Source organism: Ambystoma mexicanum, chromosome 4q (genome assembly GCF_040938575.1).
Source record: "Ambystoma mexicanum isolate Mex_15411 chromosome 4q, UKY_AmexF1_1, whole genome shotgun sequence".
Lineage (NCBI taxonomy): Eukaryota > Metazoa > Chordata > Amphibia > Caudata > Ambystomatidae > Ambystoma > Ambystoma mexicanum.
Window position 1 is genome coordinate 1,123,925,180 of NC_090928.1, and position 21,735 is coordinate 1,123,946,914.

Sequence of the window (21,735 nt, forward strand, 5' to 3'; positions counted from 1 at the left end):
TGGGTTTCAGATTGTGCCCTGGCCCAATTGGTGGTACTGGGGCTGCGTCCTTTACCTGTGCATGTATAGAAAGGAGCCTGTTAGTCAATGCAATACAGTATTGTTGCAATACTGGCCATGCTTGTTCAGACAGTTTCTTGGGGTCTGCTGGGGTACCAATGCTGGGCGGCCGGCCCATTACAATATCAAATGGGGATAGTCCATGGGTGCGTTTGGGAACAGTTATCATGCTCAGTAAGGCGTCGTGCCACTTCAAACCTGTCTCTGCACAGGCTTTTGCTGCTTTTCAGCACCTTATTAGTGCTTTCAATAATTCCTGCCGACTGGGGGTGAAGTACGGCATGGAACCTTTGATCGATGCCCAATGCTTTGCATACCTTTTCCACTACTTTACCCGTGAAATGTGACCCATTTTCTGACCAGATAGGTAGGGACCGTGTACAGGGGTACCCAATGTTTCAGTGGGGACTTTGCAGTTGAGGTAGCGCTGCTATCTTGGAGGGGGAAGGCTTCCACCCACCCAGAGTAACCGCATTTAATCACCAATCAATAAGCAAACTTGGTTACAGGTTCCAATTGTATAAAATCCATGGACACCACTTCAAAGGGCTGTGTGGGCAGCTTGCAGTGCCCTGCTGGGGCCGGCACACCATTTCCAACATTATACATCACGCAAATCTCACAATGCTTTGCCCATTGCCTGCAATATGGACTTATTTTCCCAACACTCTCCATTGTTCTCGCATTCACGTGTGTTGGCCCATGTGCCACGCTTAATACAATAGGGAGATATGCATCTGGTAACATCCATTTCTTTGTGTTCTCATTTGCCCATGCCACGCTCCCCAATTGTCTTATGTTCTCATCTGAATGCCAGGTTTTCCTTTCTTCCTCCGTTGCATCCTCTTGGATCCTCGCCACCTGTTCTCCCACATCTAACCCCTCCTCATCTTTCAATTTTTACATTCCTGCTAAATAGTTACATTTCATACTGGGTTAGTCTGGCATCTGTCAAATGCTGTCTGCATTCTATTCAATAGTACATCCACAGCATGAGGCACCCGTACAATCACTTCATTTCCTAATATAAAGCCGGTGCTCTGGTTCAATGCTAGTGCCGCTGCTGCTCTCATACAAGGGGGTAGTCCCCTTGCTACTGCGTCTAATCCTATGGAAAAATAAGCGCGTGGTCTTTGCTTCCCACCCTGTTCTTGCCTTAATACTGAACAGCCATCTATTTCATCAACAAATAGATAAAATACTTTGTCACAATTAGGCGTACCCAGGGCTGGAGCGTTCATCCCCCTCTTCCATCTATTTGTTCCATTTGAAGGGTACGTGGTATTTCTCATCCTTCAATGTTTTTAGCAGGGGTTTAGCTATTACTGGGAACTCTGGTATCCAGTGCCTACAATATGACACAATTCCCAGCACCTTTCTCAATTCTTTGTATGTTCTGGGAATCGGCATAGCCTGAATCAACGCTACTGTCTGACAATGACCACCCTTCCTTTGACAAAACATAGCCCAAATAGTCAACTCGTCGCTGTACATATTCCATTTTTGCTAAAGACACTTTGTAATTATGTTTTGCCAGGTGAAACAGTACCATAACAGTCGCTTCCCTGCAACCTTCCTCCGTATTGGCACTTATTAATGTCATCTACGTACTGGACCAAAGAAGTCCCTGTTGGTAGCATTTACCCACTCAGCAGTACCTCCCCACATCACCAAGCTGCACCCCAGCAGAACCAGCAGAATGGCTGCGCCGGCTCCCTTGAGCACCAATGCCTGACCCCAAAACTGAGCTTTGCAACGACAAAAAGATGGCTGCACCACCCGGCCAAGCACACATTGGGCAGGATGGAACAACGGGGCACACCAAAAAAGCCTGCCAATGTGTTCTCACATGTAAAGAAGGGGAGCGAAAAAGCAGCGCTGCTCCTCTGCAAGCCCAAAGTTACGATTGAAAAAGGGAATATTTCACCGTCCCGCAGCCATTGGGGCACCATTGGGCAGGTGGGGTAAAGCCACAGCACCCACACACAGCAGACGGCTAAGCTAGCAACATGCATATGCTCGCCAGTCTGCGGATGCCTCCTCGTAATGCTCGAATTAATGAAACAAATGCTTGGTTCTAGTGTCCAGTTCAATATAACAGGCAGTGTTGCAGACTCCCGCCCAGTATTCCCCCAGTTTGGGCACGCTCCAGAGCATGTGGAGATATCCCGCTTAGTCCATTAGGTGGGATGGGTATGTGAAAAATGGTGTAGCCTAGCAGGGGTATAATGCAATCTATGTGATACTTTAAATTGCATTAGCTGAAATCTAGAGTTGAGGGACACAGCCCGGGTCTGCTGGCACATGTATTCCCAGACATCGTCAGTTATATTTACTTCTAAGTCTCTTGACCATGTTTCTCTGAGGGTTTACAGCCTCGGACTTCTCATAATATTTGACCACAACCCTGCGCGTAGAGGTTCCCCTCATGATGGTATCTAGCAGTGGCTCGTCGGGCGACTGCACCAGGAACATAGTCCAGGTTTTTTGGGTTGCTTGGCGGAGCCCAGCATATTGCAGCCACTGTGTGCAAGGGTTTAACTAGGTCTCGAAATATTATGAAGGATTCCATGCTGTAAACATCCCCCATGAGTATGTACCCATCTGTTGCCCATTGACATGCATCTGCTTTGCTTACTGTAGGGAGCGTTGGAAAAAAGTTCCACAGCGGCAAGCCTCTACGGTATGGTCTAGGGATATTTAGAATGTTGCATATTTTACCCAATGCTCGAGTCGTCGTAGCTACTAAACCATTGTCTTCAAAATCTCTGCTGTACGGCGGTAATTGAGTGTAATCCCGGGTACCGGCAGCATATCATTCAATTTTTAGGTGGGGATGTTGTGCGTCGATGTCAAACCAGTAGGGTGCGTAGTGCATCTTGCTGTGGTCCAGTATCTGTCTGGGGTGGCTACGCCCCCCCTCTTACATAGGGTCTCGTCAGTGGGTCCCATTTCAGCCGTCCCACACCAGCATGCCACATGAAGCCATTAATTGATGTTTTTAGTGCGTCAAAAAACCCTGCTCCTGGCCAGTGGTATATTGAGGAAATGGTAGAGAAGCTTGTGGAGGATAAGTAGTTGAGTAGCGACACTCTGCCAACTATTGTGACTGGAAGCTTCGCCCAAGTTCGCAATTTAGTGTGCAATTGAAGTAGGTATTCGCCATAATTGCGGGTGTATGGGGGTGGGGGGGGTAGGGTCCTGTGCCGCGATACCCAAGTATTTTATTTCTAGTGGTAACCAAGGGAATCCCATTGGGTCTGGTGGAGGTGTAGTTGCGTCAGTGGGAATAGTTCAGACTTAGCACATTTGACACATCGTCTGGACATGGTTCAGAGGAGAAGGATATTGTGCATAATTGGCGCTAGGTGTCTCGCTGGGTTGCGCACAAAGTATCATCCGCGTACAAAATTTCTGGTTTTCCTGGGAGTCTGGTTCCCCTCTGCGCGTATTTACAATGGATAGCATCGGCCAGCTGCTAATTACTATGCCAAACAGCAGGGGTAATGATGGGCAGCCCTGTCGGGTTTCGCAGTTTATATTGATTGGGGCAGACGGCGTACCATTTACATTAGCTCTGGCAGATGGTTGCGTGTAGAATCGTGTTTTTTTTCATGCTGTGAACCTGGCCCAAAGATTAATTTTTCTAATACTGCCCACGTGAATTGCCAGGATAGTGAGTTGAAGGCCTTTTGAATGCCGAGAGCTGTGGCGACTGCCTGCACCTTCGACGCTACCTGTGCCAGGATATTGAAAAAGCATCTTAGGTTAAGTGCCGTTGACCGGCCAGGGACAAATCCAGATTGGTCTGGATGGATAATATGTTCCATCTAGGGGGGCAGGTGCAGAGCCAACACTTAAGCTGAAATTTTAACATCAGAGTTTGAGAGAGAAGGGTTGATAGGAGCCACATTGTTCAGGGGATTTGTCGGGTTTAAGACGGACTGTAATCACTGCCTCGTCTAATAAAGGGGGGCGGAAGGGGGAGTGTCCCTGATGCACAGGCTTCTGACCATATAGCCTATAGTTCTGGAGTGAGGCGGCACTTAAAGTGTTTGAAAAACTCCATTGTTAGGCCGTCTGGACCGGGGATTTTTCCAGTTGGGAGGGCCTCAATGGCTCGGGATATCTCCTCGGGAGTGGTGGGGGCAATCAAGGGTTATTTTGGTTTCTTCAGAAAGTATTGACAGCGGGCGGTCATCCAAGTCTGTATTTATGTCTGAGAGGGTAATGGTATCCGAGTTGGCGTATAACTCGGATTGCAATGTGTGGACAACTTGGTTCACCTTTGGTGTGGAGTGGACCAGCGTCCGCGATGCATCTTGTATGGACGGGATATGATGGCTACCCTTCGCCTGCTGGACCATCCTGGCTAGTAATCTGCCAGGGTGCTCGCTCTCGCCATATTTCTTAGCTAGGTTTGGGTTATGTAGGAATCTCAATTCCCTGCCTGCGTGAGCCCGGACCCTATCCAGTTCTGTTTCAATGTCTCTGAGGACGAAGTGATTAGGGTCGGACACATATGCCTGTTCTAGGTGACGTAGGTAGGTTTGGCTCGTGTGCATGTATCTCCGTATTGCTATAAGTTTACCCGTTTCCATTGCCAGGGCTACACTGTGTATATATGCCTTAAAGGCTTCCCAGAGTGTTGCCCTGTTATCTATTGTGCCAGTGTTTAAATCAAAGTATTCGTCCATACTTTTTGCCATTCCTGTTCCGAATATGGGGGCTAGCAATGATTGTGGCTTGAACATCCACTCCCTTATTGCTCCTCTCCCAGTAACAGCTGTATCGTGAGTGGTCATAGAATGTCCTGGGTAGAATATTAGTCTTGCTTAGGTGTTTTTACCAGTGTCAGATACACACCACATGTCTATTCGGGTGTCGTAATCGTGAACTGTTTAATAGTATGAATATTGTTGTGCTGTCGGTTTAAGCGCCCTCCAGACATAGACCAGGCCCATTTCTCTGAAGCCTCTTTGGAACACCTTGGCGGCTTTGGTCGGTTGCCGGGGCTTAGAACCAGATCGTTCAAGGTTTGGGTCTATTGTATTCAAATCCCTTCCCCGCAAAGGACAGGTACCAGGGGCTATAGTGCCAGTAGGTCTATCACCTCTGTATAAAATTCGGAATCATGGGGCCATATGTATTTGTATTATCTCTTGACCTTCTCACTCCATGAAGTAGTTTGTACCGCCCCAGCGGGTCTAGATGCGCCTTTATATGGGTGTAGTGTATGGAGTGCAATTACCCCTCTGCTTTGAGTCAAGTGTGAGGTGTAGTAATGCAGTAGGTCTCAGCTTTGGGCAGAGGCTAATTTGTACTTTGTCATTCTATATATAGCTGTAGGAGTTGTTTCTTAATTGGGTTGCCCAACACCCGTAGATTCCAGCATCGGTTTAGGTCCCATTGGTTTGATTCGTAGTATGGTTATTAAACACCTTTGTGTCTATTGTTAAGCCTACCTGTAAGGTTATAGCCCAGTAATTACAGTTGCTATCAGTGATTACGAACATGTCTCCTGGCACAGCTTGCCTTTGCATCTTTCTTATACGGGTAAAACATTTTCCGGTTGTTACATTCAATGCAGTAAGTGGTTATTGGACTATATAGTTAAGGCGGAGTGCTACCACACAGGCCCCAGCTGCCTTTTCCAGTAGTTCTATTAGGGTCTGTAAGTGAGAACTTCAAAGGGTTAAAGACTGATTAGGGTCACCCCGGAAAGTGTTCATCCATAAATCGCATAGCTTCCTCGGGCAAAGTGGAGAAATGCACCTTGTTGTCCTGTTCAATGCGTAATTTGGCAGAATAAAGGATGGCGTATTTCACATTATGGTCAGTCCCTTCTTTGTTGCCATAAAGGACTTGCAATCCTGTTGCACTAATGCTGAGAAGTCTGGGTATAGGTGAATCCTGTTGGAGCCTAATAGTAGTTTGCCCTTGGCGCTTGTGGTGCTGAGCAGTGGCTCTCTATCACGATAGTTTAGCACACAGGCTATTATTGGGGGTCGGGGGGGCTCCGGATTTGGGTTTAGGGGCCAGCGTGCAATGTGCCCATTCTATTGGCAAAGTGCAGTGACAAGTTTGGGGTATCTTGCATTGACATCAGTTTATGTTCCACAGTCTTGCATTGGTCCCTCAACGTTATCCTCTGGTATGCCAATTATTCGCAAGCTGTTGCAGCGGGATCTAGATTTGAGGTCCTCGTTCTTTGTGCCGATGGCCTGGACCTGATTTGTGAGCGTGGCAACGTCCACCCTAAGGATCACCACCTCGCCCTCCGTCGTGCCCACTGTTTTCCACTTCTGTGATGTGGGCATTAGTTTTGTCCATCCGGGATTTTATGGAGCAGCTTGTGCCACTCATGTCATCTAACTTGGAGTGTAGTGTGGTGAACCCTTCTTGCATGTACTCCATCATGCGGTGGAGTTTGCTGGGGTCTTGTTGGTCGGGCCCACCATCAGGGGACTCGCTTGTGCCTTCAGCCCATTCCGCTGTCATGGACGCCGGCTTAGCAAACATATTAATGGAGCTCTGCTTTTTCCCGGCCCCCTTGGCCATTATGCTTCAATGACTTGTGACTGCAATAAAGCGCTCTGTTGCAATTGGGAGGGGTGCTGTCTTTGCACGTTTTCACTGTGGCTTCTTGATTGGTAGTGTATAAGTTCAGCAAAGAAGTTACTGCTCGGTGTTCTGCTGCAGAGTTATGGACGCTGCCTTTTTATCCTCGCTCTAGAGCAATGTGGATTGTATACATGTAGAGGGTGCTGTCGGTCTCTGGGTGAATGCTGTGCTGCCTAAGACTGCGAAAAGGAGAGGCAAAACCATCTAATCTGTATGAAGCAGTAGGAGCCAAACTGTTATTGCAGTGAGACGGCCTGTGTCTGGCAGGTAGTATCACAGCACTGCGAGCTCCGTCTAGTAAGCGCAACACTGAGCTGGGAGCACGGGGGTGTTAGCATTTGCTTATGTGCAGGGATCTTGAAGGGTAGTTGCATAGAGACAGTGTCTTAGTCAGCAATATGTCGTCACAGTGAGGTAAGTGTTGCATATGAAGTGTTAGGTTTCAACATTGCAGCGCTGTGGTCACTACCCCTGCATGTACCTAGCCAGTCAGACGATGTAGGGGTATGCTCAGTAAGGGGTTGCCCTCGCACATTGGTAGCTCATGCGTTGTTTTGCAGCATGCGGATGGTCTAAGATAATTGTCTCAATTGCAGCTTAGCACAGTGTGCTTGAGGGGTTGTGGAGTAGTACAGATTCATTGGAGAAGAGGGATCCACTGGTTATCACACGCCGGCAGCGGCCTGCTTGGTCTTCCGGTAGGATAGTGTAGGTCAGTACTGCAAGCAGGGGCGACGCAGCCAAGTGGTGGCAGGGAGGTTGGTTACCACATGTATTAGGGAATTCTGGAGGCAGTCACAGAGTCCGTCCCCCGGGGTGTTTAGGGGCCACGCAAGCACAGGAAGGCGGCCAGTTGGCCTGACTTTGGTGGTTGGGGATCCCAGCTGCAGTTGGGGAAGTGAATCCTGTGCCTGCCCCCGGTGCCCACAACACCCCGTGGCCTTGGGGGGGTTTGGGGGGTGGGGGGGTGGTGGTGGTTGTCCGTGCCCCGCTTCCCCGAATCACTCCAGTTATAATCCTCAGTGGCGCCAGAACCCCGGCAAGCCGGGATGCCGTTGGGCACTGTGGGGGTCGGGCCCGGCGCCTACTGATTGGGAGAGTTTTGGAGCAGCACAGCAGCCGCGCAGCAATCAAGTTATTTCCTATGGCCGCTCCGTTGCTGCTGCAGCACTGTCAGCCGAGTGCCGCAGTAGGACAGAACACAGGCGGGAAGACTTGCATATGCTGGCTCAGCGGCTCTGGAGATTGCAGCAGCCCTGTGTGTGGATGGGGATAACAATCGGCCGATCCTTAATGCATTTCACCGTCCAGAAAATAGGATTTAAGCAGCGCAGTGCTGCCGGTTTGCAAAGCTTCTCCCTTAAACAGCCATCTGCATCATGTGCAAGAGCGTCCCCGCCACTTGTATTTTCAAGCACGCTGACCTATGCTCATCTTCTCTAAGGCGGCTGCTCTTTTTTAATTCACTCCAGCATATTCCATACCCTCTAATTTAGTGTTACAGCAGCAAATCCAGTCTTCTTTTTGGCCAGTACTAGTCTCTGCCCTAAGGGGCGGTCCCCGGCATTTTCAGACAAGGTTTTGTGCTAGCCTGGAACAGTCTTCACTCCCTGCCATCGTGGGTGATGCCATAGTGCCCTGTGCATAGCCAGCCCCTCCTTTTGAGTAAACTGCAGGCGACCCTGCTTCTTGCCTCCCTTTGCCATTCGACAATAGCGCCACACACTGGTTCTTCCTTGGGTCTCACAGCAGTGACTGATATCCACTGATGGATTTTTCCTTATTGACCATCCGTTTCACGCACTGATCCACCAGACCTCTTGCATACGAGAGCCTCAGGGGTAACTGGTAGTAGGCTCATGTGCTTTTACAGATTCCCAGTAACCCATACATCCAGCAGCTCTGTGATCTGGCCGCAAAGCGTGTTGTATCCCCGAAAGCAGAACTGCTGGGGGTTTTCCAAGTTGCAATCCTCACTCCCTGCTGCTATTGACAATGCAAAGCAAGAATGGGAGGCCCCAATGTTCCCAGTCAGCACCCAGTGTGGGTCAGCAATGGGCCGGCTGCACAGGACCACAGTAATCCAAATCTGTGCAGGTGTTAAAGCAACATTTCCTAATGCACCTGCAGTCCCACTGGGGGGTGTCGATGCTCACACTGGCTCATGGCTCCATCAATCCTCCCCCAGCAGTACACCAGCACTTACCCAAACAGGCTCGATTTGTTAAAGCTTCCACTCATTCGGCGCTTGTGCTGTTAGATATGCTGGGATTTACCCCATTGCTTCATTGGCGAATGAGAAATGTAATTTCCACAAAGCTGTTGGTTATCATTACTTCCAAATTTTTATTATTCTCTTGGATTCATCTATTGATGGAAAAACAAGTGGTGTCGACATGTGTTTCGACCTTAACAGGGCTTTTTCTAGGCTACCAGTTTTGATTTAAAATACATGAAGGATGGATACATATATGGTGAGTATAGTGTCCCCAAGTGAGCTGTACTTTAGACACCCCCCCATCACCTACCAGGTGAGACCCCTGTTAACTGACTCGGGCAACCTTTTACTGATGCCACTCTTAGGACCAAATCTAATCTAGCTTACGGAAATGTCTTCTTTTCTCTCCCTCGTGTATATGAACTACTGTGTGATGAATCTAATATTTGCAATTTATTCTCTAAAATGTATGTACCAATCTGCAAACTAATATAAAACTGTGTGTAAATCACAAATACCAAACTCCATGTCACTATCGCTGGGAAGTGCTTCACCCCCACATAATGTGGTTCAACACAAATGTCACGCATTGTAAACTTGATCACGAATTATGAATGCCCCACTTGGAGACACTATACTCGCCATATATGTATCCATCCTTCATGTATTTTAAATCAAAACTGGTAGCCTAGAAAAAGACTTGTTAAGGTGGAAACACATGTCGGCACCACTTGTTTTTCCATCAATAGATGAATCCAAGAGAATAATAAAAATGTGGAAGTAATGATAACCAGCAGCTTTGTGGAAATTACATTTCTCATTCGCCAATGAAGCAATGGGGTAAATCCCCGCATATCTGACAGCACACGCGCCAAATGAGTGGAAGCTTTAACAAATCTCGCTTGATACACACAACAGGCACCACGAGCGCAGGCCTTTTTTCAAGCTCCCACCGAACGGCTGCCAGTGCACCGATAACTGAGATGGAGGGCGCAGCAACCCATGTTACCTGGTGCTCCCAACGCAACTTACCCAAACAGGTATTCAGCTTAGCCTTCCCGATAGCGCTCCCTTGTCCACCGTCCCAGCAGCATTGTATCAGACCCCGCGGCAGCCCAGGATAATCTGTGATGAGTCGCCATTAATTATTAAGGTCCCTTTCCAGCAGGCTGTTACTGCGTCTTGTCCCAGTCTATCGGAGAATAGTGCATGGTCTGTGCCGCAGATCAAGGCCCTGACCCCTTCAGACGACCGGGTGGTGGAGCGTCGCATCCACTGGGAGTCTGCGCGCCATCTTCGCGCCTGGTAGTTCAACACGGCGGATGCCATTGGTTTATGCCTCCCAGCCCATTTACATATACAGCGCTGATAATGCGTCACCACACACTCCCCCCCTCGTCAGGTTCCTACTGCTCTACTCGGCTAGATTGCCGAGCAGTTGGTCCCTCAATTCACGGCTCGCAAGCCCAGTGAGGTGGAGGAGGTGTGGGGTGGGGGGAAGGAGAGGGGAGCAGTGGTGAAGAAGGGGAGGGGCCAGTGCAATCGATGGCTCGCCTCCTTGCTGCTCGTTCCCACAGTAGAGCTGTGGGGTCACCAGTGCTCGAGGTACCACCACAGCACACTAGGACTTGCACAGCAGGGCCAAAGCATATATGGGCCACCTCCTCCTTCGGTTCAGTTACAGAGCTCAAATGTTGGCAGCCATCCTTGTTGCCGGTTCTCGAGCGCGCCGCCCCCATCCCAGATAGTGTTGACCAATTAGCTGTCCTTGTAATGATGAAATGGAAATAGTGGTTGTAGTAGGTCGGTCAAATATGGGAGAGGACCTTTATTTACCCATGGCCAGTTTCCAGTTGCTCAGCTTCATGTTAGGCATCCATTCTAATCCTTCATTGGTGGTGATTGAAAAAAACTGCTGCTTTTAAACAAAATTCTAAATCCTATGAGGGGATATCTTTTTGAGATCCTGAAGGTCCTCTTGAGGAAAACTTGCTCCCCTGTCCTTATCTAATTCCTTTTCAGAGTATCTGACCCTATTGGATGAAATTGGGCTTTCCAATGAGCTCCTGATTAATAATCCTGGAAAGGTCAGAAGATGCCTGTGCAAACTAGAGGACAAAACGGAAACCTGAAAACCATCTAATTATGGGTCGTCGGGAAACTGGATCTCTACGAGAACAATTGTTGGGAAGTTTTGTTCATGACATAGGTTATGTATTTTTGCATAGGTTATTGCATTTTGAATGGCGATTCCATACAGCTGGTTTTAGCAACAGTGCAAACTATGAGCTTTTAAGTGTTTATTTTTATTTGATAGTTTATTCTTTATTATAAATGGGTATAAATGTATATTGTAACCATAAAAGAATCATACCTACAAGTACTCGGTATACATACCTTAGTCTGTTCAACCGTGCAAAACCATTAGAATGGTTAAGGTTACATGATATGGACAGTCAATCCTCTGCTAATGGTAGACTGCGCAACACTGTAGCCATAGTATTTCGAAGCGGGTTTCAACATTTATATCGAAAGGGCGGGTCCGGGAATGATGTGCACTCGATCAGTGGCTTGGGCTATACAAAGTCATTCAAGTTGCTCATGGAAACATGAAGGGAATTCTTAACAAATGATAGTCATGTGCAGCGTTCATGGAAACTTGAAAGGCAATCATAAACTAAATACTGAAGGTCTGCAACTTCAATCGGATTACTTCCTCCAGCCATGTTGGTCTAGCTCCATGAGTGCGAGGAAACTGGGTAGTCATCCGTATTTTGGAAATATCTTGCAAGGTCGCAATGGTCCTCCACTGTAGAAAAAAATCAGGGAAATGTTGAGACGTGCGTATCCCACTGCGAAAAACACATTTCAATACGTCTCGAAATTGAACACGGACACTGAGGCCACCATTACGGAGTAGAGTCAGAGGTCCACGTGTGCCATATCGCTGGGTCCAGTAAGACTCCCAGAGCCTTTCCGGTAATAGATGAGGTGCAAGGGCTCTGGACTTAGTGTCCTGTATGGAAAATCTGACAAAGCAACTTTAAAAATACTAGATCTTAATTGAAAGATGTTGATGAAGCAACATCTTTGTCAGAAAAGAAAGGGGTAAATCCAGTCCCACAATCTGGTGCAGTGGCATGCAGGTTGGCCTCAGATCTCAGTAACAGTCAAATAACCTACTGACATTGTCAAATAGGACTGGGGACTGCAAAACATTTTGGACTTGAGATGCTTGAATGTGTTTATCAGGAAGGGCACGTTCAAGATGGTAACTCTGTCGCTCAGATCCTCCAGGCCCTTCAGCTCCAGGATTGGATGGTGTCGCTTGATCTTCAGGATGCTTACTTTCATGTGCCCACACATTACAAGCACACGAAGTACCTGAGGTTCGCGATTGCCAATTCTCACTTTCAGTTTAGGATACTGCCTTTTTGGGGTCACCTCCGCCCGAGGGTCTTCACCAAGGTGATGGCGGTGGAGGCCGCAGATCTAAGGAAGGATGGGATTCACATCTACCCCTACCTGGATGATTGGCTGAGCAGGACTCGTTCTCCCGAACAGGCTCTGGATAATCTCTGCAGCCTGCCATTCTCTTCAGGCTGAGCTTCTCCTCCAACCTGTTAGGGAGAATTCTCATTTATGGCTAATGTCCCTTACCTAGTGAGTCCCTCAGCAGCTTTGCTGGATTTCTGGGGTTTGTTTTCCACCTGGTAAGAGTGTGAACCTTTTTCCCCTCTCTTACATGTGTTTTGCCATGTTTATTTCTACCGTTTGTGTGATCTTGGGTTCTGGAGCCACACCACTCCTTGAGCCCAACTTTTTGTGTTACACAGCACCTTCAGTGCAGTGACACAGGATTGTCTCTAAGACTTCCTACTGACTCAATTTTTCTGGGGCTGACTACTGTCCCCCAGAAACAGGTAAAGTTGCCATTTACTTTTTGTAGTCAATTAACCTACAGACCCAGTACACCCCATTTTACATGGAGTATTGGAAAGGGTTAATTCCTGTCGGGTTTTTTCGCCATTTCTTTTTGTTAAAGTCCTTGTGTTTTACTTTTCGTGCCAAACCAGGTTTGCCTTCTTTGTTCGCCGACCTTTGGCAGACCTCTGTCCAGAAGCACTCCTTTGGCATCTGGGTGTCAAGGTGGGCTGAATGTGAGGGAGGGGTTTAGTCACCCCCTGCACAGAGTCTCCTTGGAGACCCAAGTTGCACTTTGTGTCTATTGGCTGAGGTGGTTGTCCGGGCCGGACAACCCCCCCCTGCTGAGTGACAGCCAGGCTGTGTGAATGGGGGATTTTGGCATAAAAGGCAGGAACTTGGGCTGGGAGTCAGTCGCCACTGGAACTGCAAGAACCAAAGGGAAGCGGAGAAGACTGCTGCTGCAACTCCCGAGTCCCGGTGAAGCCCTGCTGTAGTCCTGAGCTATCTACCCTTCAACGACAGAGAAGATCCAGTCCGGAGTCTTCTTCCCTTGAGCCTGGTCGGATCAACCAGCTCACCTTCCACAGCCAGAGGATCCTCTTCTTGGTCGAAATCGCTGCACACAGCTGTAGTGGTCCAGATAGCCACCTGAAGAGCCTTGCCTGTTTTAAAGGAGCGCACCTTTTATTTACCGTTGCTTCGGTGCTGCTGGTTTCATCCCTTGGTAGTGCAGATCGCTCCAGACGTCGTCCTTCTTGTCCCCACGACTGAAGCTCCAGGAACCGTGAGTCTGCAGGAACTACCTGGAACAACTGCCGTAGCACCAGCTTTTCTTCAAACGAATAAGGTACTGTGTCCAATTTCGAGGAATTGGGGTGAACCCCTTTTCTCACCAAAGGCTTGTCCTTGTCTTCTTTCCCTCTTAACTTTTGCTTCCCTTTTGACAATATCCAAGTACTCCTGGCAATCTCGAATCGTGAACTGTTCTAACCTTATGATCCTCGACAACAGGACCCCCTGTTCCATTTGACACTGGCGCAGGCCTATTGACTTTTATCTACGTTTTAGAAAGTATCCTCTGATTCGATTTGCCTTGACAAAAGTATTGCCTATGATTTTTGTCCCCTATTCTTTTGTGTTAATTCATGTGCTAAGTGTGTTTGACTTCGGTAACATTTCTTCTCGCGGGTATGCCTCTTTCGTAAGACTGAACTGTCATTACTGTCAAAAAAGAGATTGCGTGTTAAACCACGGTAACGTCTTTGTTTCACAACACCGGTCTGTCAAATCCCAATGTACTTACCTTGAATTGAGCTGCACAAGGGGAATTGGTTGTGTAGTATATTTGGAGTGTGCTTTTAATTTAATAGAAGTGAAGTGTTTTGTGAAAAGGTGGTTTAAAAAAATGTACTTATACTTTTTAACCAGAAACCTTGAGTCAGTGTTTGCTTGAGTCACAGTAATTGTAGTCCTTTGTGTAATCTCTACTACTGCTCACTTGCTCTTGAGACGAGTCTGGCTGCTCAGCCATTGCTACCACATTTTCTGTGTAGTACAGGCTTGTACCAAAGGTGAAATTGTACTACCACTTGTAGTCTTAATTGTGTGTAGTGGTCCCTAAGGGCACTGCACAGGATTCTGCCTAATAGCCCCCCGCCCCCATTTCAAGAAGTCCCACATGACACCTTCTCAAAAGCTTCAATTTATTGGAGCGTTCCTAGACTTGTCCTTGGAATGCCCCCCCCCCCCCACTACCACCATCGCCCGAGGTAAGGGCCTAACTAATTTTGCAGTGTCAAAAAATGTTCTCCATGTCTTCTGTTCTTCGATTTTCTGAGGTGGCTCGGTCTCATGGCATCCTGCATTTTCTTGGTGCCAGGCCTGTCTGAGGATGAGATCCCTCCAGTGGGCCCTCAGATCCCGATGGTCGCAGTGCTTAGGCAGAATTATGGATCTTACCCAGATTCCGAGCAGGGTCGCGCAGGATCTCCATTGGTGCGCCTGCAAGGAGAAAGTGATGGAAGGTAGAACACTTTTTGGTGGAGAGAACAGTAGTTACGGATGCCTCCCTCATAGGTTGGGGAGTTCATGCAAACGATCTGACAGGACTGTCGGCAGTCGTTGGTCTCCATCGGAGTCCAGACTACACACAAACCTTTTTAGAGCCGAGTGCAATCAGTTTGGTGCTGATGGCCTTTCTGCCCTCTGTGCAGGGTTTAGAATGTTTCAATAATGACAGACAACACAGTGGCCATACACTACCTCAATAAGAGGTGGTGTAGGGTCACTACCACTATGCAGAGAGGCAATGCAGCTCTGGTTTTGGGCAGTGCAAGAAGGAATCTGCTGGCCATTCACCTAGCTCAGGAAGTCCTAGAGATCTTTGCCCTTTGGGAGACCCCTCATCTGTTCGTGCCAGGAAATGCAACCTGTTCTGCTACAGGGAATTTCATCTGAGAATCTCTGGGTGACCGGTTTGTGGTGGATTGGGATTTTCCACTTCTGTATGCGTTCCCATGATTCCTCATGTCATCAGGAGGTTGAGGAAGTTCGGTAAAACCATGATCCGGATTGCCTTGGATTGGGCAGGAAGACGTGGTACCCGGAACCTCTGGACATGTCCATCTGCCTTCCAATTCGTCTTCTTCAAAGAGTGGACTTGCTCACTCAGGGAAAGCAGAGCTTTGATCGCCTGGTTTCTCAGAGGTTGAACTGCAGAGATTTGACCTCCTGGAAGACGTAATGGAGGTGTTGCTTTTTGCCACAAGGCCAGCAAGTGCCGTTGGAACAAGTTTTGCAGCTGGTGTAGAGCTAATGACATTGATCCCTTTTCTTGCGATACACCTTCAGTGTTATCCATCTTCTCCAGCATGGATTCACATGCTCATGAATATTCCCCGTCAGGCTGGGAATCCTCGGTAAAGAAAAAATCAGTTTCAGTTTCGTTTCTGAACTGTCTTTCTACTAACTAGTAACCAATCACTGATCTTTGGGTCATACTGCCCCCAGCCAATGACTGCCCTCTACCCAAGCCCCTCCTATGGCAGTCATCTTCAGATTTTTACCGCATGTTCAAGTGTTTGGAGTCCTTGTGCTGTAACTCTCGAGCTTTTACTGCATTTTGCGTTTTTTTTCGAAGAGTTTACTTTTATTTTCGGGCAATCGAGCATCAAGCTCCACCGATTCTACTTCCGATCAACGAGGACCCGTTTTCTGAATTTTCTACGCACCTCTAGGGCATTTTTTCATTGAGTTTTCCACTTCTCAGAGGATTCCAGAAGATCTTTGAGGCCTACCCTGTGTGGTCATGGCCCAGGACAAAGGAAGCATAACGCCTGTTTGACCCAAGCTGTTCAGGAGCTGCCCTGGATGCGGGCTACAGAACGTCTTTGAGGATGAGCACTCTCGGTGCCTCTACTGCCTTCACGACGACAAATCGCACATGGAGAAGGTCTGTGCGTTTTGTAAGAACATGGCCGAACGGACAATGAAGGATCGTCGTATTCGACACCCCAACTGGTTGGAGGATAAGAGCCCAGCAGCGGGTGAGAAGTCTGAGCGGTCTTCTACGACCTTTGAGGGCGCTCCGGCAACAGGGGCCCAATAAAAGGCAAAGCTCTGCGGGCACCAGGAGCGCTGATCGGTAGGGCTCCTCGGCTGCCAGACAGGGCGCATTATCACCAACACCATCAACCACGAGCCAACGCTCTGGCTCGGTGAAAAGAAAGTCAGAGAACCTGGGTAAGCTTCGGGAGAAGCCCCAGTCGATCCCGACAGACCGCCGAGGGGGAGCGGGGCGGCGAACCCCCCCCTCCCCAAGGTGAAGTCCTCGGGCACGCCCAAGGTCGTGAAGGTCCTGATTCACCCAGCTAAGGCCTCGCTTGAAGGAGTCGTGGCAGCCCTGGCGAAACCTACGGAGGCTTCCCCACTGGAGATGGCTTCAGGGGCTAGAGTTTCCCTGCCACCCCGGACGGAATCATCTTTTCTGCCTATCGAGAAGACCACCGTGAAACCCCAGCAGGAGAAAGAGGGGTGAGTGGCACGGTAGTCATAACTGACACGGATACCACCTCTGAGGGTGAGTTGGCTAGCGTCCAAAGGATCCTGGACAAGAAGAGGAATCCAGGGCCCATGGGAAGGATCCCAACGAGGAGAGCAAAGGGGTGGCCGATGAGGAAGATGGGGCCAGAGAGGACCCCACGCACCAACCGGTGCCCGTACGAAGGGACAATTCACAAGCTATCTTGATGGCTATACAGACCCTGTGCACAGAGATGAGGACAAGGATGCCCTTACCCCCCACCGATGACCCAGCAGGGCTTGGTCCATCGGGGAGCCTGCCTAACAAGCGGAGACGAGTCCATTTCCTCCCCCCTCCAGCATTCACCCCATCCCCTCCTCCAAAGGATGAGACGGGAATGGAGACGGCGGGGACGGACGACGACGGTGGTGACGCCGGAATGGACCTCCCATCACCACCCGCTCGGGCCTGCCCCTCTATCCTCTCTCCCCTCCCCCCCGACGAAATTGGCTCCTTCTGCGCCATGATCGCCAGGGCATCTGAGCTCTTCCAGCTCTGCCACAAAGAACAGGAGGAGGGATTTCTCTACCAACGACGGGAGGCCGAGAGGAAGACTGTCCTCTCAATCCTGTTACTGGACGACATCTGGGACGAGGGGCTGGCGCTCCTGAATAACCCGTCAAACAAGGTGCCTCCAAAGGATTCAGCGGCGGTTCCTTGTCACAGGAAGCCTACAGAGGACTCGGCAAGACAGGAGGATTGCATCGGCAAGGCCACGACTAAACAGGACTGAACAGACTGTGGCGTCGGGTCCCCACCCGAGCATCCCGGTGGGAGGCCGGCTGGCGAAAGCCCATCTCCACCGATAGTTTGGTGCTAGATGCCCTGGCCCATGGGCACACTCTGGAATTTCAGAGGTGTCCCCGTATACCACCCGTGGCCAGGAAAGAAAACCACGTCCCACAACTACTTCTGGCTGTACGAGCTATGCTAAGAAAGAGAGCCATAGAACGCATCCCCAAAAAGGCTCCGGCGTGTACTTGCGGTACTTCCTCGCCCGGAAGAAGACCGGCAGTTAGCGACCCATCATGGACCTTTGTCGTCTAAACAAGTGCATCAAGTATCAGAAATTCCGGAGGGTCACCCTCCAGCACGTGCTGGGACAGCTGGAGGAAGGCGACGTCCTATCGTCGCTGGACTTGGAGGATGCCTACTTTCACATCCCCATTCTAAAGGGACATTGCAAATTCATATGATTCGTGGTACAGGGGCGGCACTATCAGTTCAAGGCCCTTCCCTTCGGATTGAAGTTGGTGCCCAGGGTATTCACCAAGTGCCTGGCACCAGTGGCGGCGCGGCTGTGCCTGCAGGGGATACACGTCTACCCCTACCTGGACGATTGGCTCATCCGAGCAAAGTCAAGAGAACTCGCCATCGATCACACAGTGAAGACCGTGCAACTGCTCACGGATCTTGGATTCTCTATCAACTGCGCGAAATCCCACTTGGTACCGTCGCAAGTCGCCCTGTTCCTGGGAGCCAGACTCAACACAGTTGCGCGATTGGCTTGACCGTCACAGGAATGGACGAAGGCCATCCTGGGCAAGGTACAACGGCTGTTCCACATGGACGTGGCCAGGGTGAGGTCCATGAAGTCCCTCCTCGGCATGATGTCCTCTTGCATCTACCTCGTGCGCTTAGGCAGGCTGCGGATGCGACAGCTGCAGAAGTTCCTCGACGCCCGTTGGATGCAAGTGGCGGGCAGTTTCGAGGACACCATCTCAATCGAGACTTTCCGCCAAGCGATCCGGTGGTGGGGCACCCACACGCATCTAGCGGCGGGCATGGACTTCCAGACCCCGGCACATCAGGAAACGGTGATGACGGACGTCTCCCTGGAGGGATGGGGAGCGCACACCGGAGATCTCCACGCAAGAGCCCTTTGGCTCCCAGAGGAGAGGTCACTACACAAAAATGTCCTGGAGCTCTGAGCTGTGTTTTGGGCCCTAAGGTCGTTACTTCCGTCCCTCAAGGGCAAGGTGGTAAGGGTCTTCACCAACAACAACCACCACAATGTTCTACATCCGGAAGCAGGGGGGCACCAGATCCCCAGCCCTATCCAAGGAAGCGCAGGATCTGTGGCACTGGGCAATCACCCAAGGGACTTTTCTGGTACCCTTCCATCTGGCAGGAATAAAGAACACCATCGCCGACTCACTCAGCAGGGAGCTGCGCTCGTGCCACAAGTGGGAGCTGCGGCAGGATCAAGTGGATCTCCTATTCCGACGATGGGGCAATCCCCAGATCGACCTATTCTCGTCGGCGACGAACGCCAAGTGCCGGAGGTTCGCCAGCAGGTTTCACCAACCGGGGAGCATGGGCGATGCCTTCTCATTCCCCTGGGGCGGCCTGGTCCTGTATGCGTTCCCGCCGTTGCGACTCATCAGATAATTCAGATGGTCCCGGTGCAGAATGATCCTCGTTGCACCGGTGTGGCTGAGGCAGATTTGGTTCCCGGACCTTCTGGACATGTCAGCGTCCCCTCTGGCCCCCCAGTCAAACTGCTGACGGATGCGGATCTTCGGTGAACCTGCAGGCCTGGCTCCTGCAGCACTAGAGTTCAGAGGGTACGATATCCCGGCGGACTACAAGGAGGTGCTTGCAAAGGCCAGAGCGTCCTTGACTCTCGAGTGCTATGGACACAAGTGGAAGAGATTCTCTGCTTGGTGCCGTGCACAGAAGATTAACCCTCTGCGGATTACTGCCCCTCAAGTGCTGCCGTACTTGCTATCGCTGGTCAAGGCGGGGCTGGCACATGCCTCATCAAGATCCATCTGGCGGCTATTTCCCGCTACACCAGAACTCCGGAGTGGTCATCTCTATGGTCTCATCGCCTGGGGAAGGAGTTCATGAAAGGACTGTTCCGACCGTTCCGCCGGTGAAGGCCCCGGCACCGACGTGGGAGCTCAACATGGTGCTGACCAGGCTCATGGGGCCGCCATTCGAGCCGCTGCATTCGGCACCATTGAAGTTCCTGTCATGGAAGACAGCGTTTCTTGTGGCCATCACCACCGCATGACGAGTGGGAGAAATCCAGGCCCTCTCCTGTAGACCTCCATACCTGACATTCCACAAGACCAGGGTGGTGCTGAGGAAGCACCCCTCCTTCATGCCCAAGGTGCCGTCGGACTTCCATCTGTACGAGCCCTTGGTGTTACCTGTTTTCTTCCCGTCGCTGGCTGAGGACTCGCTGGATGTGGCTAGAGCGCTGAAGTTCTACGTGGACCGCACCAAGAGTCTTCGGAAGACATCACAGCTGTTTGTGAACTTTGGACCTGTGAACCAAGGGAAGGCCCCCTCGAAGGCTTCCATTTCTAGATGGCTCTCCGGCTGCATTATGCACTCCCTGGTTGGCAAACCGACCCTTGCCCGGCCGTCCGAGAGCCCATTCGATCAGAGCGATCGCTGCTACCACGGCATTCTTGTCTGGTATGCCCCTGCTGGACATCTGCAGGGCTGCTACGTGGAGGCCGACGCACACCTTCACGAGATTCTCCTGCGTCGACCGGGATTCCAGGGAGGAGTCCAGAGTCGGCCAGGCAGTGCTGCGCAACCTGTTCACCTGGAGGTGGGCCTGGTGAGGTAAGAGATGCTTAATGTTGAGCCTTGTCACCTCCCGTGGTTGCATGTGTACTGCTAAGTATTCATGAGCATGTGAATCCATACCCGACCCCATGCTGGAGAAGGAACAAGTTACTTACCTGTAACTGTTGTTCTCCAGCATGGGTCTGGCATGGATTCACATGCAAACCCTCCCTCCTACCCCTCTGCGGCTCTTCTCTTGGTCGTACTGCCACTTTACCTGCTACCAAATCTGAAGATGGCTGCCATAGGAGGGGCTTAGGTAGAGGGCAGTCATTGGCTGGGGGCAGTATGGCCCAGAGACCAGTAATTGGTCACTAGTAGAAAGAGAGTTCAGAAACTAAACTGATTTTTTTCTTTACCGAGGATTCCCAGCCTGACTGGGAATATTCATGAGCATGTGAATCCATACCAGACCCATGCTGGAGAACAGTTACAGGTAAGTAACTTGTTACTTACTAGATTTGACCCAATAGGGGCTTCAGGTTTCCACTGCAAAGGGATATCTGGCAGCGTTATCGGTCTTTAAGCGCTTGCTGGAGCAGGGTTCTTATTGTCATCCATTTTCTGAAGAGGCTGAGGAACCTTTTCCCACCTACTTGTATTGTCCCATTTTGGGATATTAACTTGACATTACATTTCTTGATGGGAGCTTCATTTTAGCTTCTTTTGCAATCACTTCAGCTCGCAGGGTAAGTGAGCTTCAGGCCTTTTCTAGTTTTACTACCTTTTTTAATTTTTTTTTAATTATTATAAGGAGAAGTTGGTTTCCCCTCCGAGGTGTTGCCCCCCACCCCCCGTCACCATGATTCAGTGGTCACTGGTAACCTAGAAGTTGCACCACTGCCCTGTCTCGCCCTCCCCCACCCACTTTGGGGGCTAAATGGAACTGAACTCACCTCGAGGTTCGACCTGCATTCTCGGCACGTTACACTATGTGGATCCATGGTTGGGTTTGTCGGGGGGGCGGGGGCGGGGGTTGGGGAGGGAAGGTGAGACCGGGCGGTGGTGCAACCTCTAGGTTGCCAGTGACCACTGAATCATGGTGACAATCTATTTGGCCGATCAATACCAACTCCACAGCCAAGGCAGTCCTCGGAGGGTGGGAGGGGGAGATAGGGCAGTGATGCAATTTCTAGGTTGGCAGTAAATTGAATGGGCCATACAGAAAGGGATATGGCTTCAAGTGGTGTACCTCCCTGATGAAGAAAGCACTGCAGCGGACTCCCTCAACCACCAGTCT

At 50.2% G+C, this 21,735-nt stretch overlaps 1 protein-coding gene across 2 annotated transcripts in view; it reads left to right on the plus strand.

Moving 5' to 3' along the window:
• The window catches only part of ENAH (ENAH actin regulator), a 1,361,004-nt gene that overhangs the window by 108,796 nt on the left and 1,230,473 nt on the right, over positions 1 to 21,735 (plus strand). The window lies entirely within an intron of this gene.